The 27,987-nt window shown below is 39.8% G+C and overlaps 1 pseudogene across 1 annotated transcript in view; it reads right to left on the bottom strand.

The window, feature by feature from the left end:
• Window positions 1-24,779, bottom strand: part of LOC149236094 (U11/U12 small nuclear ribonucleoprotein 65 kDa protein pseudogene) — a 68,691-nt pseudogene extending 43,912 nt beyond the window's left edge. Inside the window, exon 1 of the transcript XR_016245892.1 lies at window positions 24,223-24,779. The product of XR_016245892.1 is annotated as a U11/U12 small nuclear ribonucleoprotein 65 kDa protein pseudogene (transcript). The remainder of the gene's footprint in view (window positions 1-24,222) is intronic.
• Between the last annotated feature and the right edge of the window lie 3,208 nt (window positions 24,780-27,987).

Genomic DNA, 27,987 nt, shown 5'->3' with positions numbered 1-27,987 from the left:
TGCGTCAGCCCTGCTTCACCTTCTCTGACCTCTGCGTCACCTCTCTCAGTTGTTCCTGCAGTTTCGGCTATTCTGGCAGTTCTGGATTCTGCGTGACAGACAGCTTTTCTGCGTCAACTCTCCCGGCTACTATGCTGCCTCTTTGCAAGCTCTCTCCGCCTCTTTGTTCTGTATTTTCTGGAAAGTCCTCTTCTGAATTCTCACTGCCCCTCAGCTGCAAGATCTCCCCAATCGATTTTCCTCCTAAGAACTTCTCATCTCAGAAAATTGATTTCCTCAATCTCTCCATGTGTGTTTCCAAATGAACCCCAAGCTTCCATTTTATACTTTTCCTGTTGAGTCTTCAACGACTGAAATTAACTCTCTAATCAACGGCTAAGATTAAAACATGACGTGATCGCCTTCTAGATCATTCTCACCCATATTTTAATTAATACCCATTAATATTTAAATTTTCCTAAGTTTAGATTTAGGAACCCCATTAAAAATATTAATTATTTTAATAAAATACATTCCGGGTGGAATTTCACCAAACAATTTATGTGTTCTTTAGAACTCATGTGCCTTAGCCTCTCCACCAATTTTAAAGGCTAGAGCACTTCCGATGCTACCAAAAATTAACACCCAGGAACTGGTTGATGGCCATAAGGGGTGAGGTAGAGCTCATGCTAGGATTTTGCCCACATGCTAATGTGTATGTGTCAGCCATCTTTGCATTTTAATATTCTTTCTTTTATTTTGCTTGTCGCCAATATATGCTTTTTCCTTTTAGCTGCATCAACCTCCCAAGGCCAAGTTTCAGGCCCTACCCAAGTATGAGGATGTATGGGTGCCAAATTCCAAATAACCAATGGTCAGTTGAACTCGAAAACTGGAGGTGGAACATAGGCCTCGTAATGTAAAATGGAAAGTGGTAAGTATGGAGTTGGGATAGTTGGAACACGTTACCTCAATCAGGGCTTCCCAAGTAGTGCCCCTCCTATACCCATTGGGCCATTAGGGGAGGTCCCACTAGACTAGGGTTGAAGATTAACCCGCCATTTAAGGTGAAGGAACAAGATCACGTCAATATCCCTCCTTCTTCCAGGTCACCCCATAATCCATGCCAAAAGCCCAAAATACAAACAAGCATAAGCACCCGACTAAAAAATGAATAAAGTACCTTTTGATCGGAATCCCACCTTCATTCATGTGCTCTTGCAAGATGGGTGAGAATTCATATTGTAATGTCCCCAAGGGACAAACTAGCCTATCGATCCCTGTAAAATTTCCTTGATTGCAATTACTAGATATTATTCTCCTAACTATTAGTAGTTTAATTGTTTACATCAATTATTGAATAATTCACAATTGCAATCTTCACCATAAAATACGTTGTGGAAAATAAAATCAGGAACTGAGAAATAGATGCACACACATAAAAAATGAACACAATAATTTTTGGACTAACATCCCCGATAAAACCCGAAGGGAAAACCAGTACAGCAGATGAGGGTTTATTTTATTATGCAGCAATTAGGAAATTATTACAACTGGATGCCCAACTGGCAATCCTCTAGAAATAATCTAGCAAAATCAACTGGAGAAACTTTCTCCCTTCTACAATCAACTCAGCCTCCCTCTGGCCTGCTTGAACCCTCTCAATGGCAACTCGACGTGCCTGGAATTCACACTACTTGGCCTGGGACTTAGTACAACCTATTACTCAGCTCTAACTAAGTTGCTCAACGTCACTCTACTTTTTGGGTGATCTCCCGGCGTTCAGCAACTAAAACGACCCTCTTTCTGGCACTCACACTTAGTTTTTTGGCTACTCACACTGGCTACTTAGCCTCTCTGCAGAATAATTTCGGCCTCCCTTTTCCTGCCTTTCCGGCACTGGAAAACTACAAGGAAACTCTCCAGAATTCTCCTTTGTTACTCCCTCAATCATTGATGCTCTCCTTCTCTAGCTTGAACTCTCTTCCTTGTTGAATCACTACAATTGGATAGCTCGATCTGCCAAGGTAACTCGCTCCCCTCTTGTGTATTTCTCCATCCCATCGACTTGCTCTTATAATCTCTCGTTGGAGCTTCAACGGCCATGATTAGATCCTCATCAACAGCTAAGATCATCTCAGACTCAATCCGTGTGATTTTCTGGAAGTCTCTAGAGCATAAGTCGGTCTCCTTAATTAATTCACTTTAATTAACCACTTTTCCTAAGTTAGGCTTAGGAAATATTTAAATTATGGCTAATTAATTTAATTAAGGTGTTTCAACTTTCGCAAGCTTATCTCGCGAAACCTTTTTTGGGTTTTGGAGATCTCTTGTTCCTTAGCCTTTAAGACACAAATCAAAAATATAGAATATCTGTTTGATGCTACCAAATCAATCAAAACTAATAATCCCCATAGGCTATAGCAGTGTTTTAAAAGTCAGCCGGCTCGAAACCGACTCGGTCGAGTTGGTCTGAGCTGGTAAAAAAATTTGCGACTCGGCCGTCGAACCAGTTCGGTCGGCCGAGTCCGTATCAACTCGACCGGGTCACTTCATGCGGCCAATAAACCCCAAAAACGCAATTTTTTTTTTATGTTTTTCTGAGTGTGGGGGACTCCAAATGGTTTTATTAATTGGTTTTTTGGTCTTTGGGGTCCATTCCCCTCTCCTAGTATTGATATCCTATTCAAATTTCATGGTAATGTTAAATTCTTAAAGTAAAAGTGACATTCTCCTTAATCTTCATTTTCATCCTTTTACTTAAGGAGAATGTCACTTTTACTTAAATTTTTAACATTACGATGAAATGACTCAAGATGTTTGAGAGTGGTTCCGGCCTCATTGGATTTCATATGGAGAAAGTAGAATTTTAAATTTCATTCAAAATCCAGCAGACTTATCAATTTTTCAGTGTTTCAAGATTGGGGGATTGCAATGTTTCCATTGAATTTTGTCATGTATTAGCGTATGGAACGTGTATTTAATCAAGAGCACCAATCCCTCTATGTACCTTGATGTTAGTGGCATTGGTTGTCGAACTCCTCCGGGATTCGCTCCCAAACCGGGAGCTTCTGAAAATGTCGCTCCTGCTCCCGTTTTCGCTCTCGCTCCCCACTTTCGCTCTCGCTCCCAAGTAACACTGAGCCAAATGATGTTGGGAACTCTAGCAGCAGCCAATAGTACTGGTCACAGACTTTTGTTGTAGAGGCCATTTATAGCCTCCTTGGTTATGTGTTTCTTTTTTGATCTCTATATCATCATCGTGTATGTGTTGGACAATGCACTGGGTGCCATTTTGATATAATGGATATATTCATGAGCCTACTTTGATCATATGTTGTCTTCTATCTATATTCTAATGCTGTGTGTTTGGAAACATGAATGAAAATCTTTAAAATTATGTGTTTAAAAAATAAATATTTAATGTATTTTTTACAACGACCGAGTCACTGAAATCAAGCCAGCCGAGTCAATACCAAGTCGAAGTCGAAGTCGGAGTCGACCCTCGGTCGAGTCGGAGTCGGAGCCAGAGTTTTAAAACATTGGGCTATAGTCCTCGATAATGGGAAAACCCTAAAATACCCAATGTGTGGGCAGTGGAGGGCAAGTTTTGGGGCAGTGAGGGCGAAAAAGCCCAAAGTTGGGGTTTGGTGTGAACCTCACTCAATTAATTAAGGAGAAAAAAAACCCTCAAGGAAATCTATAAATACAATTGGGTTAGATTCATTTGATCATCATTGAATTGGATCACTTATCTCTGTCTGGCTTTGAGCCTAATGCTCTGACGTTTTTAAGACCCCATCTTTCTTCTTGGACTAGTTTCGATGGAGGTGATCCCACCCTACCTAGTCATTTTCCTTGTTCTACCAACAGGGTTCTAACTATCTCAAGAAGCAGTGCTTTGTGGTTATTTACTATGTCAACGAGCTCAGTTTCTAGGCAGCGAAGGTCATTTCTTCTCTGTGTCTATTGAATATTCTCTCCACAAAAATAGCAAAGGCTACTTGTGGAATCTGTGACTATCAATGCCTTGATCAAGCAGCAAAGTCCACTTAAGCCAAGTGCTGCCCTAATTGGGTCCAAAAGTCAATTCACAAAAGTTATTTTGGCACAGTCTGAAGTTCATTAAGGCAAGACGCAATTAATCTAAAACATTCGCAATCCTGATTTCACTAAGGCATGATGCCATCTTCCTGAGGCACCTAACCGAGTCCAAAGTCAATTCGCACAAGTTATTCTGGCACAAATCGAAGTTCATTAAGGCAAGATGCAATTAATCTAAAACATTCACTCCCAGATTCGCCAAGGCAAGACGCCATCTTCCTAAGGCGTCCGCACTCCCTTTGAAGTATCATGAATTTGCCTGAGACACCATCTTGAAGTAGATCGGAATTATGAAGTTAAACATATGTGGATTCTCCTTGTAATAAATTGATATGTTATCTCTGAGGTTGAACATCACTTCTTGGTTTATCCTAAGGCTTTTTGGAAGGTTGGCCATGTCCTGTAGTAGACCTGCAATCACCCATAACATGTTGAGATAAGTGTAGAAGGGTTCCGAAGGCCACTTCAGCCCTGGCAGATTCACAACCTCTAAGAAGAGTTTGTGCTCATATAGTCAAACTCGGAGGGACCATCTGAAGCAATGTGAAGGATTGGATTAGGACCAATGTTGCATGCAGCGGGGACGAAACGAGGACATTTCTTGGAAGCGGGGACGCAGAAGCATCATTATCCAAAAATATAGGAAGCGAAGTGTCTGCAGAAGCGTCTATATATATATATATATATATATATATATATATATATATATTTGTATAGTTTTTTGCATTTATACTCAAAACAAACATCCCAAATACCAAATTAGTTGTAGAAGACATAAAAACATGCATATTTTTTCATAAATCAAGATAGATATGGCATCCATGATTCCATTGTAGTTACTAGTATGTACATCAACCATCTATATGCTAGCAATTACAAACATACATAAAAATTTTAAGCATATTATAAAACATAAAACATTTAAGCATATTATAGAACATAAAACATAGAGCATATTATGATTTATCTAGCAAGTCGGCAATTGTCAACATCTGTCATGTCCAAAATTCAAATAATAATGTTTACAAAATATGTCACTTGGTGACCGCCAAGACAAAAAAGGTTCAAATTCACAAGCCTACAAGTCTAATGATTAATCTATGACAAAGTAGTAAATTGTGAATATATCTACTAATCTCTCCTCCTTCCACCACGAAGAGAACGTGGCGGCGGGCCTCCACGTGGTGGCAATGAAGAAGATGGTGCCTGTGGAAGTTGTGGCAATGGCACTAAAACTGATGAAGACGAACCCCCTGTTGTTGGTGTTAAACCATGGAAACTAGGAACCAAAGGACCAGATGGGGGTGGCATCTTAACACGATCATCATCATCCTGGAATCGCTCAAAAAATTCATTTAAAAAAACACTAGTTAACAAAAAAAATTAAAAACATGAATTAGAGAAATGCTTTATAAGGATAATTCATACCACAATGGACATACCTGGATAAGAGCATCCTCTAATTGCTCTAATCGCAACACTCCATCCTCCAAATTGGGCTCCTCTGGATTCTTGTCCCAAATCTTAAGGTCTTTATTAGTCTTTGCATCATCACAATAATGGGACCACAATCGCAAGTTGTAATGAACATAAACCAAACTCTCTACCCGGTCTAAACTCAACCTGTTCCTTTTTAACGCTGTGGATGAAAGAATAAGAGCTCCAATACCTCTCTGCAGAAGAAGTGTTTACCACCTGTAATAGCACCCGCAATGCCAAAGTCTGCAGAAGTGGAGTAGCCCCTCCATGCATGTTCCACCACTCAAGAGAAGAAAAAGTCTCTCGATCTCTAATTGCATGCATGCTCCCAAATGGACCAGTGTTAAGAGTATAGTTGCTCAACTGTCTCCGTACCATGGCAATCACATATTTTTTGTGAACCTCTTGATCTTGGTGTGGTTTTCTCCTGCTTCCGCTTAACCCCCCCCACAAGTGTTGGTGTTGAAATCCATGATAGATGATAGTATTTAGGTGTCAAAACATATGCTAATGCATGCAATGGAACATTTAGCATTTCCCATCGGTTTTCCACCTCTACACAAATATAATTGTGCAAGGTGATATCTCTAGTGTCAACAATGTCTTTAATCTACCCCAACATGCTATCCATTTGCTCATTCACCTCCCCAATTATTGGTCGATCTGAATCTCCAAACTTAATCATGTAATAAATTGGTTTGGTGAATTGCAAAACATATTTAACCAGTGACCAAAAGTACATGTCAAGAAAAGTGTCCTTGGCTACATTAGCACCATCTCTATCAGTGTTAATTTCATCCCATGTTTCAGCACATACCATATTAGTTAAAGCTTGTCTCACCTTCACTAGCCGCCTAAAGGTGAGGTAATAACTAGGAAATCTTGTCTTTGCAAGTTTAAGCAACTGCAACTTGGAGTAAGTGCCATAGAAGTAGTTTACCCTTGTATGCCCTATGATGAATTTAATGAGTTGCTTTCCTCTCCTATAAAGCTCATTAATCCACCCACATTCTTTATGCTTCACAATATCACGCATCAAAAGGTTCAATGTGTGAACCAGGCACCCAAACCAAAAGATGTGTGGATGAGTACGCTCAATAATTTTTCCTGTTGCCTTACAATTTGCTGCATTTTCTGTGATCACTTGAACCACATTATTCGGACCAACATCTTTGATTGATTGCAATAGGAGATCTGCAATGTTTTGTGAAGATGCACTAATGGAGGAGGAGTCATGACATGTAACAAATATTGCACCACTAGCAGAAACACCAAGAACATTTATCAAATGTTGGTTTCTAATATTTGTTCACCCATCTGATACAATGGATACCCCACAATCTACCCACTCATTTGTAAAACATGTCAAAGCTCTTTGAACCTTTGCTTTTTCTCTTTCTAATTGTTGACACCTAATCCTCAACGGATGGGTGAACTGGAACGTGAACAGTCATCAAGAAGATGAACTGTTCCGTCTCCTTCTTGTATATAAATATACAATAGTTCTCTAATGAAATTTGACATCAGTTTTTCTTCCGCTCATTCTGGAGTTACCCTGGCCTGACATGGTATCAAAGCACAGGTCCCAGGTTCTAAAAATAGTCGCCCTCTGTCCTGAGACTGCGCCCTCTGTCCTGAGACTGCACCCTCTGTCCTGAGACTGCGTGCCTCTGTCCTGAGACTGCGCCCTATGTCCTGAGACTGCGTGCCTCTGTCCTGAGACTGCGCCCTTTGTCCTGAGCGCCTCTGTCCTGAGACTGCGCACTCTCCATAGTTATGCGTTGTTGAATGTGCGTTTTGGAAATCTGAATTTGCGTTTTGGAAATCTGAATGTGCGTTTCTGAGACTCCGACTCGGCTACACCTGGTAATTTGGTGATAACAACGACCGTGCCAAAATGGCCTGAGGAAGAGCCGTCCAGAAGGGGCCGAACCCACGACAGCAAGGATATGCGAAGTCAAGAGAAGTTAATATGCGTGGGCGCAAGTGATGATGCAGATTTAATTGAACATTCCCTTGCTGGTATCAAATTCTTTTCTCTTCGATTGATATTGTAGATGTTTGAGATGTCGACTCCAACATTGGAAACGACTCCATGTAGAAAAGAAGATCAGCAACGCAGAAATGGTTTTTAGCGAGGTATTCATTTAGCTCAAATTATGTCGAAAGTAATTTGTAGTGTCCCTCGAGCTTCCCATTAGACACCTTTGTTACTGGAGTAAGTGAAATGCTTTCTGCTATGTTATGACTGCGCAATGCTTTGGATTTTGAGGCTGATGATTTTGTATGAGTTAGTAAGATTGTAAGGGGGCTATGTAATCCATCTTTGAAAGCATGCTGCGCCTATTGAGTGGGCATTAAATTCACGATGTCATTTGAAGTCGTTTAATATCCATTCTCAAGAGAACTTGATAGTTGAAATTATACTGAACTGGAATATGTGACAAATTGTGAGATTATTCTCACTTGTACACCAATTGTAAGGGCCAAAATGTAGAGTATGGTATCTGACATTATTCCATAATGCGGGGGTTTTTGTAAGGGCTGAGAGTCAATCTGGTTATGGGCTCAGGTCTAGAGAATCAAAGGGATTTATGGTGATTTTTTAGTCTTTTCAGTGAACTTTGAAATTGTAATACCGTTGCTGCTCCAACTTTGTAGAGCTCGCGGTTAATACCGTTGCTGCTCCAACTTTGTAAGAGCTCGCGGTGAATGATTGATTATTTTTAAACAACCAAAGTTATTTCCCACAGAAAGCTTTTGAGTACAATTTCACTGTACATCAGTAAAAGTTTTTTATCAGCAGAAATTTCTTATCAGCAGAAGTTTTTTTTAGCAGAAGTTTTTTTTACAGAATGCATTCAATCATTTCTATGGTAGGAATAATTCTCACTGGCAAGGAGAACTATTCTGAATGGTCTCGGATGGTAAAACACACCCTCATCTACAATGAGTTGTGGAAAGGAGTGTGTGTCGGAGAAGAAGACAAAGACCCTATGCAGCCTACATCAGATAAAGAACTTGTCATTTGGGAAAACAAGAACAGCAAAGCCTATGCATTGATCGCAGCATCTGTAAATGAAGAAGTAAGTCGTCATATTTCATCCTATTCCACTGCCTTTGAAGCTTTACAAAAGCTGAAAGAACTCTATGATTCACATTCTGCACTTGAAGTTGTTCAGATCATGATTAAACTCTTCACTCTTGAACTGAAAAATAATGATCCCCTTGCTCTTGCATCTGAAATAAAGTCTATAATGCATGATATTAAATCCACTAAGGTTGAGCTGGATATCTCTCTTATTGCCTTTCTCAAAGCACTCTATCCTACCTACTCCAACTATCTTGAGTCTTTACAAGCAAATGGAAATCTTAAAGACATAACCTTTGAGTCTCTTGTGAAAAAGTTTGCTGAAAGAGAGAAAGCCTTTGGAAAGAAAACAGTCCCTGAATCTTCTGAAGAGACTGTTTGCATTGCTCATAAAGAAAAGCATCCTGCTCAAGATTCTACAAGAGGAAGAAGTGGACGAAGAGGAAGAGGAAGATACTTCAGAGGCAGGGGGGGCAGACATTCTCAAGCAGAAAAGGCAGATCTGCATTGCATTCGCTGCAAACGAAATGGATCACATGATGCTTCTACATGCAAGCTACCATGGGACAAAATTGAGCAGAGAAGAAATCAGCAGAAAGGTAAAACTGATGACACAAACAAAGGTAAAGCACCTGAATCCGCTCACTATATTGAGGCACAATGTAACATTGGAGTAAATGAAGATTTGTTTAATGCTTCACTTGCTTCTTCGAAAAATGATTGGTTGCTTGATTCAGGAGCAACCTGTCATATGACTCATAGGAAAGATTTTTTTGAAGATTTCACTGACAATGTTGATGGAGCAGTATACTTTGCAGATCAGTCAAAAATCAAGCCATCAGGGCTTGGCACAATCAGGCTTAAACTGCCTGGTCTTCCAGACTTTCTTCTGGATCATGTTCTATATCTCCCACAGCTCAAGAGAAACTTGTTGTCCTTGGTCCACATCCGCCAGCAAGGTCACTCCATTCATATGTTTGATGGAAAGCTTGAGGTAAGAAAGGCATCTGACCACTCACTTGTCATGAGGGGAATAGAAGAAGAAAGACTTCTTAAACTGCAAGGAACCTCTGCTCATGCACCACATTTCTCATATATTTCTCATCATGAAGAAGGTACACTTCCGTCAAGTTTATTATGGCATGCTAGATTTGGACATTTAAACTATGACAGTCTCCGCTTATTGAAGAAAAATGTTGTTGCTGGTTTGCCTACAATTCCTAGAAAACATAAGCAATGTGATGCTTGCATTCTAGGAAAGCATAGCAAACAGCCTTTTCATGATTCACATTCAAGAGCACATAGGAAGCTTGAACTCATTCATTCAGATTTATGTGGTCCAATGCCTGTTCCTTCTGCAAATGGAAATAAATATATCATGACATTTATTGATGATTACACCAGAATGTGTTGGGTTTATTTATTGAAGAACAAATCTGATGCTTTTCAAACATTCAAGAATTTTCATAAGTGGATTGAAAATGATGCACAATCTCATATTGGGTCTATTCGCACTGATAATGGAAAAGAATATACATCAAATGAATTTGAAAACTATCTTTGCCAACATGGGATCAAACATCAAACAACTGTACCTTATAATCCCCAACAGAATGGTGTAGCAGAAAGAATGAATAGAACAATCTTGAATATGGTACGATCCATGCTTTTCTTCAAAAATGTAAAGACAATGTTTTGGGCTGATGCTGTTCTATGTGCTGCATATATAAAGAATAGATGTCCATCTAGTGCTATAAGAAACAAGACTCCTTATGAATTGTGGTATGGACATGTTCCTTCGGTAAAACATCTCGGGATTTTTGGTTCCACCTATTATGCTTTAATACCAAAGGTACATAGAAACAAACTTGGTGCTAGAAGTCGTAAGTGTATCTTCCTAGGGTATTCAAACACCTCTAAAGCATACCGTCTCTATGATGAAGTAAATAAAAAGTTTGTTATATCTAGAGATGTCATTTTTCTTGAATCATCCAAATCTGACAGTGTTGTTGAGCGGCAACTTGATCGCTTGGATAGATTCACAAAACCGAAATCATTTCAAGAGTTTGATAATCAAATTCCACATCTTGAAGAGGGGATTCCTATACTAGATCAACATGTGGAATCTTCTTCTTCTGAAGAACAATCTCCCCTGCATGACACTCCAACAACGGATGATGCTTTAAGTGATGTAATTGATAGAATTGGGAGACTTAATCTTGATTCAGTCCCAACTCAATCAACAGAGCAGCCTGGACCATCTCAGAAAGGTCCCCCAAAGTGGCTGACAAAGACACTTGAAAGTGTTCATCCTGATGAAATTGGAAAAACAGGAACCAGAAATACAAACCGACAAGATGGAGGTGATGTAGATAACTCTAAGTCACCTGTTGATATGGATGTTACTTATGATTGTGAATTGAACTTGTCTACAGATTTTGAACCAACTTCCTTCAAAGAAGCTGCTTCTCATGATGAATGGAAAGAAGCGATGCAGAAGGAGTATGATGCCCTCATAAAGAATGGCACTTGGAAGCTGGTTGATCCTCCATTTGGAACCAAACCAATTGGCTGCAAGTGGGTCTACAAGAACAAGTACAAAGCTGATGGCTCACTTGACAAGCACAAAGCTAGGCTTGTGGCAAAAGGTTTTGCACAGAAGGAAGGGGTCGATTATGAGGAAACTTTTGCCCCCACAGCAAAATGGGCCACCATCCGGACACTCTTTGCACTAGCTGCTCAGAACGGTTGGAAAGTCCATCAAATGGATGTAAAAACTGCATTCTTGAATGGAGATCTAAAAGAGAATGTTTTTATGTCCCAGCCTGAAGGATTTGCTGTGAAAGGACATGAACACAAAGTATGCAAACTTGTGAAGTCCTTGTATGGCCTCAAACAAGCACCACGAGCCTGGTATGAAGAACTAACTGAGCATCTTCTGAAACTCAACTTCAAACATTTTGATCTTGATGATGCAACTTTATTTGTCAAGAAAGTTGGAAAACAGTGGTATATCTTGTGGTATATGTAGATGATCTTTTAATGACAGGGAACAATGAAAGCTATATTGCATCCATAAAGAAAGAATGAGAAAAAAGTTTTGAAATGACTGATTTGGGCTATGTTCATTACTATCTTGGCATTGAAGTAACCCAACATCCAAAATCCATATTTCTTTCTCAAAAGAAATACATTGGAGATTTGTTAAACAGATTTGGCATGACAGAGTGCAATCCTCTTTCTACTCCAATGGAACAAAACTTGAAGCTCACATCTATTGAAGGAAAGGAATTTGAGGATGCAACAAAGTATAGACAGCTTGTAGGAAGTCTCATCTACCTCACTACTACCAGACCAAACATTTCATTTGTTGTTGGAATCCTCTCCAGGTTTATGCAAAAGCCTTGTGAGGGACATTGGTCTGCTGCAAAAAGAGTTCTAAGGTACTTGAAGGGAACTCAAGACCTTGGAATCAAGTATACACAGGTGGACGACTTCAACTTGATTGGATACTCTGATTCAGACTTCGATGGAGACAAAGAAACTGGGGTATCTACTTCAGGATATGCTATGAGACTTGGATCAGGAGCTTTCTCCTGGAGATCACGCAAACAATCAGTACCAGCAGATTCCACAACAGAAGCAGAATACGTGGCAGCAGCTGAAGCAACGAAAGAAATTGTGTGGCTCAGGAAAATTCTTGAAGATTTGCAGGTAAAACAAATACAATCAACTCCACTCATGATTGATAACACCTCTGCAATAAAGTTGGCCAAGAACCCAAAGTTCCATGATCGTACTAAGCACATCAATACTAAATATCATCTGATCCGACATCATGTTGAGGCCAAAACAATCCATCTCCGTCATTGTTCCACAAACGAGCAAATTGCAGACATCTTCACCAAAGCGCTTGGAAGAGAAAAACTTGAAAGATTCAGAACGATGCTTGGACTCACCAACATCCCTTCAGGTCTAAGTCACAGGACACGTCCCCTAGGGTCCCGTGTCCCGTATTTTACGTATTGGACACGAAAACAGCCCTAATACGTGTCCAATACGATTTTTGACGTGTCATAAAAATCGAATACGTATTCGACGTTTTCCATTCGTGTCATAAATTTTGAATACGCGTATTTTGTCTGGAGAATACGTTGCCCTAACGTATTTCGATGTTTTGAATACGTATTGAAAAAAAAACATGGTTTATAGCGAGATTCCGGCTTACAAACTCCGGTTGGTTAGTGAGATTCGGTGAACGACTTGCTACATATGTTTCACAGGTTTTTAAATTTTTTTAATGGTTTTTCATCACAGAAATTTGAAGTTTATTCAGTTTTTCTTCAACGCTCATTAATGAGTCTAATCTCTATTCATACGACTATCAATAACCATATAATTTTTCAATAGATGCAATGTCCACTGAATATTCCTCTTCTCTTTTGCCATGAGCAAAAAGTGTTTACTCCACAAATTTCAAGCCCATCTATCTCAAATGAACTTGTAGTTGCAAGCATCCACGTGGTATGAATCATTAGAGTGCCACGTTTGTTTGCTGAGACTTCTTTTGGTTGCCGAAATGTGAACGATAAATGTAAAACCCAGTAAAGAAACAATCCTATAATTTCAATTTGGATCTCTGAGTTTGAAGCTCAATGTTCAGATTTCAGAATATTAAAAGTTATAGCCATCAGCGCTTTGTTTGTTTGGTTCTGTGGTTCCAGTTCTCTTGCTTTTGTTGTGGATTCACTTAGGTTTTTCGTTGAATGCAGGAGTAAATTCCCTTTTGGTGTTGTCTTGGTTTGATACATTTTGATTTTGATGACTTAATGGAAAATCTGCATTTTATGGTTTTAATATCTAAGTTCTAAATTTATAATTAGTAGTAAGTACTTACTACTTAGTTTCTTATGTGCTTGTAAGTTGTAAATTTTGATTCTATTTATTTTTTTAAAGTGAACTATGAACTTTGAGAAGTAATTATATTTTAATTTGATTAGATAAGCTGCAACCTGCAATTTAATATGGATAAAAAACTATATTTCGGTATATATATATATATATATATATATATATATTTTATTAAATATATATAAAACGTGTCCCCCGTGTCCTGTTTCCAGGTCACTGCGTTTCGTATTGAATACCTCGTATTTACGTGTCCTCCGTGTCTCGTGTCCTCGTGTCATGTGACTTAGCTTCAGATTAAGGGGGGGAATGTTGACACCTAATCCTCAACGGATGGGTGAACTGGAACGTGAACAGTCATCAAGAAGATGAACTGTTCCGTCTCCTTCTTGTATATAATCAATAGTTCTCTAATGAAATTTGACATCAGTTTTTCTTCCGCTCATTCTGGAGTTACCCTGGCCTGACACTAATAACATTGTTATAGCTTTCTCATAGTTGGGGGACTTGTATCCTTTTGGGGCTTCATTGATGGCCTTTACCATTTCATGCCAATAGGGAGAGCGAAGCACATTGAATGGTACACCGCAAGCACAAAGAAATCGAACTATCTTTCCATCCACATCATCCCTCCCAGCAACATTAAGGAAATCCCCTATTGTTCTTTTACCTCCAGAGCTTCCAGAAGTACCATGAGGAGATGAGCTACCAAATCTAGAGGTTGCACTTGATTCAAAATGAGTTTTTTGTTTCTTGCTTTTTTGTTGTGCAGCCTCCTCTATTTGGATGTATTTTCTTCTTTGTTCAAATGAAATGTTTGGGCAAATTTGTATCCCCACAGCACCCTTTTTATCATCATTGTCCATCACCCCACAAAGATGCCTCCTCACACGGGTATATGAACCACTAAATGGTTTTCCTCCATGACAACCATGAGGGCACAAAAATTTGTAGCTTCCACCACCCTTTCCCCCTTCAAGTTTGGTCACATAGTTCCACAAGGGTGTTAATGCAGCTTTCCCCTCTAGTGTTTCAGTTTCCCCTTCAAGTTCAACTTCATCCCCTTCGTCTTCAAACCCTTCCTCCTCATCATACATTGGGTCACTCACATTGGGACCACTGTCCTCTTGTGCTTCTTCTCTTCTATTCCTACTCCCCCTTGCCATCATTAAAACCAAAAGTGGAATGATACATAGAAGCCAAAAGAACACCATCTTGGAATATGGATATAGGTGGTGGACAATCTGCAAGTAAAGGAGCAAGTAGAAACAATGCGAAAAATACAAAAAAAAATGTCAAAAAAATAAAGGAGTTTGGGGTTTGCACTTATCTCTTTAGCTCTTGTAGATGAAGTCCTCCAAGCTCCTCCTCCTTCTCCTATCTCCTCCTCCACTCCTCCAAGCTCTCTTCTCTTCTCCTCTCCTCTCTTCTCTTCTCTTCTCCAACTCTCATAAACTCAAAGTGAGTAAATGAGGGATGAATGGGGGCTTTAATCCCTTCATTCCTCACCCTAACCCAAGGTGGACCCACCCCCAACAAGCCAACTCACACAAAAATAAGAAATAAAAAATAAAAAATAAAATTTAAAAATAGGTTTTTTTTGGGAAAAAAGAAGGAAGCGTGTACGGAATCGTATGCAATCTGTACAATTCGGCCTCCGAAGCATCGTGCTTCGTACGACCGAAGCACCGTACGAAACGCGCTTCGAACGCACGCTTCCAGAATTTCCAGGAAGTGTGTTTATCAATGCGAAACGCGTTTCAGTTTTTCCGAAGCACGTTTCGGACGACTCTTCCCCCACGCATCCGTACGGATCGCATTTCGGGGTTTAGATCCGGGGAGTGGGGATGTTTCCTACAACAATGATTAGGACAGACTAGATCAGGATTTCACTGGTCTGAGAAGAATATTGGGGATGAGTATCTGAAGTAAATCTCATGCAAAAGCATTCTCTCGGGACAGATTTTGAAAAGGTTCTTTCCAGCCTATAAAGCAGCTATAGGATAACTCGGATTGTTAATTAGTTGTTCATTTTTCCAAGTACTGTTGGAATTCGGAACTGTATAGAATTATACTAGACTTTGAATTTGGATTACACTGGTATTGTTAGTATTATACTGAATAGTCCATTGTGTTAAACAATGTTGCTTACTAAGATTATATTATTGTGCTGGATAAATTTTTGAGTCATGTTTTGAACTAGGAAAATGAAATTGGTTGAAAACCCTAGTCACTTAAGAAACCCTAGGGTGGAAAAATTACCCTAGAATACTACAGTGGTATCAGAGCATGCTCACCCTGCTAGCCTGTGAGCAATTGGGTTGATGTCCCCAACCCAGGGTCTTCAGGGAAGATTCAATGGAGAACAAAAAGTTGTGGGAGAAATTGTGGCAGCGGCACTAGCAGGTGATGTCTTAGATTCTTGCTCCACTTGGAATCAACGCAGGAAGCATTCACCATGCTCCTATTCAATTTAATGCCCTCAAACAAAATAGCACTTGGATCAGTTTGCACGATCAGAGATTGCAAACAATCACAAAGATCAAACACACGTGAACCCCAAGACTGATCAAGCCCCTGAATTGAAGGATAAGGTCACAGAGCAAAAAGCATTCAATGATTTTTTGGCTAGTTGCCAGAAAAACAGAACGAGTGACACTGATGGTAAGCCCAAAACAGAAAAACAAAGTACAAGAGAGATAAGGTCCCATGTCCAACCCCCCGAATTGTGATAAGGTAGTACTAGCAACTGATGTCAACAAAGAAAACAACACAGAAATGGAAAGGGACAGAGTCTATCAAAAATGGGAAGGACCATGTGATTGTGATGGCATTTCTAGGAAATCTTTAACACAAGTTGTGTGCTCAGAAATAGAGCTAGAGAGACCCCCATCTCTCATAACTGAGGTATAGAACAATCGTGATAAGGAACGCAACAGCCCTGACATATACTGCCATCTTAATGTGTTTTTTGAACAGAATAGAGGAAAATTCGACATGGTATGCCTTGATGGACAGAAAGAAGATGACAACAAACCACCAATGAAGGACAGATGGCGGTTTCAGTCAGTGGAAATTGGAATGAGGAATTAATCCCTGATAATCCAATTCTGGAAGTTCTAGTACAGCAGACATTAAACAGTGAAATTCAAGTTGATGAAGAATGCAGATGAAGGTATACCTTGGTTTCACACATTGTTCAGAAAGATCCCAGATTAGTTAATGATGAGAGTCCATAATTGCATGATTTAAAAGCCAATGAAGGGTACCAGGACTCCATAGTTGAAAGCGAAGAACTCAGTAAACAGTTTGCCAAAAATACAACGCAGGATATTGTAATTTGTGTCCTCTGAGAACCAAACTCAAGAGGCTATGATGGGTGAAGCTCGTAAAGTCAAGTTAAAATTTTCAGATAACAGCCAAGAGTGTTTTGATCTTAACAAGTCGAATGACCCTCAAATCAAGGCAGATGGCAGCCGACAAAACTATGAGAATGAAGATCAGGAAGGTGGAGACTCCAAAGTCCAGAAAAAGAATTTAAGCACGTTGGTTTTGGATGATAACATTAATATTTATTCCTTGTCCAATGATCAAGACCTCAGTTCTCTTCCTGCTCTGAGGAATTTGAGAAGTCATCATCGTACAACTCAAAGACAACCCCTATTTAAAACTCCAGTGTATTCAATAGGATCCAGTCTATTCACTCTACCCATTCTACTCATGCATCATTTGTCGACGTGTGATACTGAGTGGCCACCTCCAACATTTGCATCAGCAACACCTATGCTTTACATGGGTTCCTCATCAGTTTTCACTGAACATGGGAGATGGTCATCTGGACATCAGGATTTTCAGAATATAGCAGTCAAGAAATCAGTGTCTAACGTGGAAGTATGACAAAGCTGAAATCACATAGGCCCAGTTCAAGTGTGCTTGGTAAAAATGAATGCTTTCAAATACAGAAGTCGAGGCCACTTCACCCAAGTACTTCCGTTAAAGGGATTAAAATGGTTACACTAAGCGGTAGCATTGACTTTAGGGGAGAAAGGCTCCCACTGGAACATATGGAAGTTACAATAACAGCTACAGTCCATCAGCCAACAAAAAGCGGAACTGCAAGATTGAAGTATATGGTTCCACAACCATTTGCTCTTGCCACAGACAAAAGAGCTTCTACAAGGGTGCAACATGTCTAGGTAGAAGCCAGTAACATGAACCAGTGTATTGGTGCAAGAGGTGTAGCTCACCCTCTTCAGTTCCTAAAGGGGACAAGAAGTCTGTGAGAAAGAATACACAAACTGCTTGTGATCGTTTGCTCTAAAAATCTACATCTAGGTGACCAGAAATTGGATCCACACAAGCATACAAAACTAGGCGAAGATGCACATTCCTCCTTTTCATCAACTGCAGGTGCAAAATCAATCAGAGGTTCTAAGGGTGCTCCTTGTGAGGCTGTTTTCAACTTTAGATGCAATGAGAGAGCTGAGAAACGCAAGGAGTTTTTTCCAAAATTAAAGGCAAATTTGAACACAAAGGAAGCAGAGAAAAACCAGTTGCAAGTCCAAACAAGCGAGCTGCAAGAAGTTGAGATAAAAATGCGTAGGAAAATTCTGGCATTCAAAGCATCTCCCATGCCCTCATTCTATCATGAAGCAGCTCCACCAAAGGCTGAGCTGAAGAAGACACCTCTTACCAGCTCAAGCTTCCCCAAGTTAGGGCAGAGAAGGAGCTATGCTGGTGTAGAAATTAAAAATGACCAGAAAGACGGATGTAATGCAAGTGAGAAGTTAAAAATGATCCCCCCTAGCTAGATTCCCTTTTCTCTGTTCTGTTACAGCTTGATCTTTTGGAACAATTCAGACCTGTTACAGCTTGATCTCACAGAATAACTCGGATCTAGCTGGCCAGCGAGGAAGAAATTCTCTGATTGATCAATAAGCTCTGTTTTAAGGCAGTGGACGTCTTCTCTACAGTTCCAATTGAAGAGTTTTCTAAGGCAGCAGATCCTCTGTGGTTTCCTGTGAGGCACCAAGGGCAAACAAAAGCCAGCAAGGCCCCTATCCAGGCAATGAAGCTCCTTTCCTACGGTTTGTTCAACCACCAAGTCCCTGGTTAAGCAAGCAAGGGTTTTTTTGTCTAAGGTGGACGGAAGGAATTGAGGCATAGCAGCTTATAACAGAGGATGCAGACTCCGGAGGACTCTCTCTGAGCCACCGCATGCATATTAAGAGCAGCGAGGCCCTTAACTAGTCAGTACAGTCCTTATGGTCTACCAAACATCTGGTCAAGTAACAGTCCATGCTAACATTGAAGTTTGTTGTGGTATCTAGTTCGTCTGTGACTTTCCTTCAAAGGAGAATTTAATCGGCAAAAGTTTGGGCAGCAAGTTAATCCTTCTGTGATTGCCCAAAGTACAGTGAAGCCCAAATTATTGAAGGAAAAGCAGGATCTTATCCAACAAAGACCTTATCCAGACCAGCGAAGTCCTTTCTATCATCTGTCTAGCCACCAAAACTCAGTCAAGCAGCGAAGGTTCTCTGCCTAGGGTTGACCTGAAGGTTTGGAGGCAAGGCCTCTTACACAGATGTATTTTAAGAGCTGCGACTACCAACAGGGAGAAGACTCGGACTTCTGTTGCAGTAAGCTCAGAACAGCACAGTGAATTAATTAGTATAACACTAGGATTGGTTGATACTAGCATAAGTTTACAATTGAATGTTAATTGACTAAATTACTAACATCGCAAATCAGTACAATATTGGTGGATTACTGGTTGGATAAGTTGATGTTCATTGGGCAAACAGCCCTGTTTTATGGTGTTTGTCGTGGAACCATATTGCTGTTGAAAATCTCTATATTTGTGCATTGCATAGAAGAAAAAACCACTGTTATATGAATGTGAACTGCTGTTGTATAACTCTTTCTCTGATTTGTTGGAAACCCTAGACAATATTAGAACCTAAGGGCAAAAATCCCCTTGGGACATTACATAATATAAGGAAATGAAAATTTTACATTAGTGGATTAGATGAATCTAAACCATTGATCTGGGCTTAATCTCAATCATCAATGTCATTGAGAGACTAGGGTTATGGAGACTTAATCATCAATGGTTAATTGATTCGATCAATAACTCAAGATTATAAAGGCAAGGCTAAGTGAAGGATAAAGACACAAGAACTCAGTGAATGACTCAAGCCCAGAGAAGACAAAGGCAGTGAGTAGCAGCAGTAGGGATCAGCCAAGTGGAGGTTGTATGCTTCAAAGGGAGAGAAAGCAGCCATACCAGTCAGGTCGACTTGCAGAGGGCACAGCGTGGAGGTCGAGGGCGGTCGTACAGCATGCAATGCATGCCATGCAGGGGGTATGAGTTGCAGAGCAGCCAGCAGCAGGTTGAGGGTTGATTCAGGGGTTTCTGGAGGGGCTATATACGTTGTATAGGTGCCCAGTTAATTTCATAAATTTTGATGTAGCTTGTATTGTTTTCTGAGTGGGCATTTTTCCCAATAAGAGAGCCCTTGTAAGTTTTGTTATTATTTTAATGAGATGCTTATTTGAAGGGAAAATTAATTATGTGTATGTATGGAAATTGATTTCATTAGCTTCCGCTATGATTTTGTTTTTCCGGTTAAAATCCCAATGAGTGCATATTCATTAAACCTAAATTTAAAATTTATTTTTAGTAAGGGAATTACTAGGAAGTAATTTGCCAATTTACTGAGGTCAGAAAAATTTCACACTAGATGGAGTGCCCACCTCATTTGGCACATATGTTGAGGCATTTCATAATTAATATCATTATTTTATTGCTAGAGAGACGCCACACCCTACTCCAAGGTGTTTGTTAGCATCTTGCATGTAGAGTGATGAGTTATTGATGGTTTGACCCCTCACACTAGGGGATCTAACCATTTGCACATGATTTGACGATGCTATCTTGGTCCTTGGAGACCACACTTGCAGTCATTGCATGCTATTCTAGGTGCAACATGGCACCTATTTTGTCCACAACTGCCATGTAGTTGGATCTCGCACATTTTTTCATGTTCTTTGGCGGAGTGACCTATCTTAGATGATTTTGAGGGGGCCCATTGGTTCACTTGACCTTATCATCTACCGTTTTTGAGGAGGAACCCTAACCTAATGGAGATCTTTTACCAGATATTAAGATTTGTGGCATGATCACCATTATCCGTTAGTATTTTACACGTTGTTTGACTTGTCCACTCTAGTTAGTTAAGTGGATATTTGTTTAAATCCTCCTAGAATAGATCTAGGGTTTTAGAAATGAATAGTGTTTTTCTCATTGAGAAGGTTTGAGCCAAAAAACTGTTTAACAGTGTTGAAAAATTGGCATCGGCAAAAAAAAGTTGAGGGTCCAGACAACATCTTCTCAAAAACATGGGCGAAAAAATTGGCAAACCACGGCAAACATTAAAAAGTACAAAATATATTCATTTTTTCAAAATTGGAAAAAATTGGCAAAAATGGGGAAAAATCAGGAAAAAATCGGAAAAATAACTAAAGAAACAAAATCATGATTTTTTTCAGGCCAAAAAATTGGCTGGCCAAAAAAATCGCAATTTTTTGGCACATCGCTGATTTATCAACACTGCTATTTAATCAAGGCCCCATTTAATAGTTGTTGATGGAATAAAGAAGAATGCGTCTCTTTGGTTTTGTCTCGTCTTATTGAGCAAGTAATGGTTACACAATGTGTGGAGTTACATGCTCTGTTAGCTGTCCATTTTTTTTACCAGGGTTGATTTGTGTTGCTGTAAAAACATTGAAATTCTGCTAAAATAGGAGATCCAAGCGCAGGGCAGTCTTGTCCCTTGGATAAATCACTGGAAGGAGGTTCTTTCTTTCCATCTTTTTTGCTGTTTTTGTTATCCATTAAACTGTCCATGTTATGCCATTCATCGAGAGGTTGAATGTTAGTTCAACTAGTGGCAAAATCACCTTATATTGATGCCCATGTGCTTATAAAATTCACCCTTGAAAGAGATCCTAAAACCATAAATTTTCCAGCAATACAAATCTGCCCTCAATTCTGGTTTATTACATGTTTGTGACAGCATTTACTAGTTTCCATATCCCATCCGTTTTCAACCTTTGGTTGTTATTCTATGACACCATTAGCCCTAAAGGATCTTGGCACTGTCTTACCCCATCAACCACCATAAAATTAACCAAATAATCTAATAAAAAAATGTTTCATTAAGGTGTCTCTTCACTTCACTTGAGCTGTAATTTTCCTAGTCTTAGTGATCCTACCCTTAGGGACACCCTCCATATACTGTAGGAGAGCCGGTCTAAAGAGAGAAGTCGGTGTGTGGTGACCATGACATTGGCACCCTCTTGAGATCCCTTTCAGCTTGCACCAATCTTAGGACTTTGGATCTTAAGTGCAAGTTGAATCAATAACAATGGGCATCCATTCATGCTGGATTAGCAATATAGTTTCTGGTTATAGTCCTTGTATGTGCAGGTATCCCAGGTCAAGTCACCTGATTGCTACCAGACTGATGATGATGATCAATCTCGCTGGACTTGGGAGAACAAATCATTTACTTGGGAGAACGGATTGGCAAGTCACAGGCAAATTTGCCAGAATAGATACCCTTTAGCCCTGACACTTAAACAGGAAGAAGTCCACATAGAGCAGTGCAGCCCTTGACCTCAGGGCATGTTTCTCAAAGCGATTTCAAACAACAACAAAAACAGCAGTACCGGTTCTGAGGATAAAAATGAAGAAGGATAGTAAATTATTCCCGAATGGCTGAATAAAAAAGGGTTTTAAGGATGGTTGATTGCCCTTATACCCTGGCTGCCCAACTTAAGGTTGTGTCTTCAAGGAACTCAAACTCAAGAAACTCAATTTCCAGCTAGTTGAATATTCTATCACCCAGTTACAGCATTAACTGAAAAACAAAAATCCTAATATTTTAATAAGATTTGGAATCTTCTTTCCCTATAATTGAAGCAACCCAAATACAAACACGCAAATTGAGTTTAATGCCATTTACATGAGTAGAGGATGAAACGTGTACATGTTGTGCCTTCTGATTATGGATCTAAAGGGATCTATACCTCTCTGTTCTAGCAGTTTAGCAGTCCAACACTGTCCCACTAAATAAGAATTGCTGTGTCTCTGAGCTCTAGGTTGGCTGGCAATTTTACAATAAAAATTCCTGCAAGTTGTATTCCCTGTTAACAGCTACTTCTTATTTATGCACTTAGTTGTAACCCTATTTAATCATTTATTAAACATACAATAAAGAAAAAAAATACTTTTTATTCATATCTACCAATTCTAACCAAAGGCTTTGGCAATAATATTAAGCAGGCAGAAAATTGAATACAAAGCTTTCCTTCCCAATGTTCCGCATATATATTGTTGCAAAAGCCAAGCTCTGTGGTGGAGCTCGTGAGATCAGCACTAAGGGATTGGATCAAAGATATGAACAACGTTAAAGTATCTGAAAGGTTACAAATGTCAATGAGTTCTATTTCTGCCAACAGGTCCTTGGTTCACTGGTGAGACTGGCAGAGTATTCAAACAGGATTTCAGTCCCATTGTGGTCTGCCTCATCCAAATGGCGTGACAAAAAAGGATGAATCATGACACCAGATAGGTGATCCGTCCGCACATTGTAGCCATGTACGTATTGAGGTCACTTTAGCAAATGGAGTCATCAAAAGCAGTTTTCGAAGGTACTTGTTTGGAAACTTCCATTTTAGATCGTTGCCCTTATCCTTTCTGTTTCAGTTTTTGGGGTTTGGGAAGCTGTTTTTCTTTGGATAGAGAATACAGAGCACCCAAGGAAGGTCGCTGTCAGAAAAAGACGCAGACCAGCATAAAGTTTGTATTATTTCTGCTAGTATCAAGGTGCGCGTCAAATTGTAGACTTCTGTATTTAAACTCCAGGCAGCACTACTATGTTCCATTAAGTATTTATACTTCTTTCCGAAGTAGATTTGCTGTGTTTAATCTGATTTATTGTGTGTCTACCATGGAATGATCTGTGTATGCTAATGGTCCTATCCAGCACTCTGAGCATCTTATTCATGCTGGATTAGCAATTTAGATTACCGTTATAGTCCTTGTATTCGCATGTATCTCCAAGTCCGATCACCTGATTGCGACCAGAATGATAAATCTTGCTGGAGTTGAGAGAACAAATCATTCAGAGGGAGGGCAGATCAACAAGTCAAGGGTAAATTTAGCGGTACAGATACTCTTCAGCCCTGCCAGCTAAACCAAAGGAAGTCTATGTTCTGCGATCCAGCCCTCGGTGCATGTATCTCAAAGCAACTTCCAAATACATAAAAAAAGCAACAGTACTATTTCCGAAAATAACAATAAAGAATGATAATAAAATATTGCACAAAGCTTGAATAACTAAGGGTTTAAGGATGGCTGATTGCCCTAATAGCCTGGCTTCCCAATTTGAAGTTATGTCATGCAGGAGTCAAGTTCAAAAAAGATTCTAGCTAGTTGAACATGCCATTACCCGGTTGTAGCATTAACTGAAAAACGAATCTTAATGTTTTAATTTATTTGGAATTTGCTTTCCCCGTATTTGAAGGAACCAGTATACAGACTTGTAATGAAAATTGAGTTGTGATGCCAATTACACGAGTAGAAGGAGGAGTACCTGCCCGCAACGCAGGGGCGTACGGCAGAAGCGCCATAGTGAGAGAATAGGCGCATCAATGTTTCGGCCGGCAGTGCCTCCGGAAGATGTTTAACCAACAGTGTCGACACCACCCTTTGAGTTTCCCCTTCTTGGCTGTCGCCCGGTTGCTGTTGTGGCCATTGATGATGAAGATGATGAGAGAACTGCGCATCCATTCTTATTTTTATTCGTTTTGCATGAAAAATAAGAAATAACCGCAACACCTATTTGTCCTTTGGTTTCTATCTTCGGTTGCTCGCACTCAAAATGAGATGCACAGAGGCGAATGCTGTGGGTTTTGTATTTCTTTCTGACAGCTGAAATTCATGAATACGCTATCATCGGCAACAGCATTGAAGATGAGGAAGCTGGCTTTCCAGTTGCTAGTCGCTCTGATTAAATCATAACATGACAGTACACTCTGGAACAACGATTTCTGGTGTGCGGCTTTGTGAACCATATTTGATTATTGGTTGTTCAAACCAGATTTTCTATGGGATTTCAGGGCATTGATACTCAACTTTTACTAACATTTCGATTTTAATTTGCAAATTGTATGCTCGATGGTGTTGTCATGTGAATAATTAAATTTTATTTTTCAAATTGTGACATTGTTTTGTTTCCACCCTCACTACCGAAACTAATTATATTTTTTTTATTCGCAATTAGAGGAATTGATAATAATATTAACTATTATTACACTTTTCATGGTAAAAAATAGTTTTAATTTTTTTAATTTTTCAAAATTTTTACGTGGTTAAAAATTAAATTATATTTACTAATGAAGGGTAGTTATAGTTTTAACTTCTTTTTTTATATTTCAAAAATTTTACATGGTTAAAAATTAAATTATATTTACTAATGGAGGTTGCTTTGTGACTAATAATATATAAAACATTAGATTTAAAATTCAAATTTTCTATACCTTGCAGTGAATTAAAATAAACTTACGTATTTTTCAATTCATCTTTTTATAAACTTATTTATTTTCAATTCATCTCAAACATGAGATTCAAAATTCAAATTTGTCATGCCCTCAAGCCAATAAAAATAAACTTATTCATTTTTCAATTTATATATTCATTTTTCAATTCATCTCAATTCAAAGTTCAAATTTGTCATGCCCTCAAGTCAATAAAAATAAACTTTTTATCCGGATGCAGGTGTCAACAATGGCATTTAAATGACAAGACGGATTGGCGGGTTGGAAAGCCATCTGGCTACTTGCTTCGTCCTGAGAGCCCATCGTAGAGGGATTAACAACACCTTGCAGGCGACATTTATTGACTCCGAAAGCTATGATGAGCTCACCTCCTTCAACATCATGGCCCCTGCAAATCGTTCTGTCAATCCTCCTCTTCTCCATGGCGTTTGTTCTCCGCAAGCGGCTGAACCGTGTATCAGAACTGCAACAGGCAGTGGCTGCCTGATTCTCCCTTGTCAGGATTTTGGTAATGGTTTCCATTACTCGCATTCCCGTCATTGTCTCCTAGATTGTGGCTCGCCCACCCCTGCTCACGCTCAGCGTCGCCTTTCTTCCAATTCCTCCACTGTCAATTTAGCTTACATCTATGCCATGGCTCGCCTCAGGCACCGCATGCGCAGTAGACGTGGAGGTTTTATCTGCTCGCAAGCTTCAACCAGCTCTACTTCTGATTCCCCTTGACTCAACTAATGAAATGCCCAACCCGCTCATTTACCCCACTCATCGCTACCCAAATACCAGAAGTGGTAGAGGTAGGAGGGACAATGCTGTCCACACTGTGGATCTCCCACTTCCTCCTTTTTCTGCCCCTCACAGCACCCAATTTCGCTTCCGCAGTGCCTTAAATAGGCCTACAATCACTGCAACCATCACAATTTCCTTCAAGGAAGAGTCTGTGACGCAAGCTCCTCTGTCAAGTCGTGGGAACAAGTAGAGCAGGGAAGTGCCTGGTAGTTATGGGATCAACAACAAGCAACAAGGTGAAAGCAGCAAGGCTCTGCATGGCAAAGCCAATGCTGGTGACACTTCTGGTGAGGAGGACAAGCATAACGGCACGAAAGCTTCAGGCAGCAGGCAGAACGACTCTGGTGAGCGACAGATGGATGCAGAAGGCACTGTGGAAGCTCCACCTGCTCAGGGTCGAGGCGCGTCTGAAGCGGATGACGATTGGTATCAGTTTGCCTGCCGGATTGAGGAGGAGCCAGCTCCGGAGGAACCACTGGCCTAACACGTGGCCTCATGCAAAGGTCTCCGGCTCCCAGGTGGATACGTCTCACTGTTTTGTGGTTTCTTGGTCTCATGCAAAGGTGTCCGGCCTCCAAGTGGATATGTTTCATTGTTTCGTGGTTTTGTGGTCTGGGTGTGTTCTGTTTCTACGCCATGTGTCTTGGATCCTCTAGTTGAATCTTCGCCAGGTGGACATGTCACACTGTTTCTTGGTTATGTCCCTGTTTTTTGGTTCTAGAATTGCACTCTTTTTTGTTCATTTTGGAAAACCGAGGTCTACTTTGAAATAGTTTTTCTAATTCAATCGCTGGTTTCCCCCATAACAAGGGCAGTCTTTAAAACTTCTTGGACTAGTTTCCCCGTTGTTAGGGCAATCCATTACAAACAGTTTCATTTTGTGATGATGACTGATGTTTAACATCTCTGAGTTCAGGTCTCTCTATAATTCTTTTGTATCATATCAATAGATCTAGAAAATAAAAAATAAAAACAAACCAAAACAAAACAAAAAACGAAAAACAAAAAAAATCAAAAAAAATTTCATTTTTCAATTCATCTCTACTCCATTGATATGCTAAATAGTATAATCATCCTTCTTCCTGCCCAGAGAGAATTAGATTCTATTCAACCAACCAGATAGACGCTGTTTTTTAATATGGTTCTTCCTGTAACATGATCCATTATTATTTTGGAATCACCGAAATTATTATTCCTGATGTTCGAGTCGTCTGCGTGCATCGAGCCTTTTTTTCCTCACAAGTTCAATGCTAGTCCTAGCCACTTCCACATTGAACTGATCACCATTGCTGGAATTTTCTTCCAATTCAACCACTCTAATGTCCAAGGCAGTCGATTCAATTTGAATCTCAGCCTAAAAATGTTTCGTTTAGCTCCGCACGAGTAGGAACAACTTCCATTAATTCTCCTCCCCATGATTCCTCTGTTGGAGAGTAATAAGCATCCCTTTGACAGATTCCAACAATCTTATGAGCAGCCTGTCGGTTTTGACGTGGTCATTCTTCTGACACCAATCACCCAGATTCGCCATAACAGAGTTATGTTGCCACCTTTGTTCACAGTTGTGAACCTTCAACAGCAGCGCATTGCGGGACTAAAGAACTACACAATACCTTATATAACCTCGCCTTCCTCTGAAATACAGAACTTCCATATCCATGCTTAAATCTTGACGAGCCCGTGAAATATCATTTGAAAGACACTGAAGGACAGAAATATTAACGCCAACCTATATTAAATTGAATGCACTACTGGAATCGAGGATCTCCATACTTATGCAAACTCATCATGTCCTTGAAGAATTAAAACCAAATGCCACTTGTTGACGGTATTCACTGCCTTTTATCACCACCTGTTAACCTGATTTAGACAAGGATTAACTTCCTTAAATCTGTGTGGCTGGGAAATTAATATATGCCACCTTCCCTTACATGCTTGCACTGAATTGGGAGCTACGATCCCTGTGCTTGATGGGATAAATGTATGGGTAGGTTCACCGTGGAGCCTCGTTCAAT

Source organism: Pinus tabuliformis, chromosome 8 (assembly GCF_031772625.1).
Source record: "Pinus tabuliformis cultivar Carrire ecotype Pingquan chromosome 8, CPIR1, whole genome shotgun sequence".
Lineage (NCBI taxonomy): Eukaryota > Viridiplantae > Streptophyta > Pinopsida > Pinales > Pinaceae > Pinus > Pinus tabuliformis.
The sequence above is the reverse complement of the archived record's forward strand: the minus strand, read 5'-3'. Positions and strand labels throughout refer to the sequence as shown.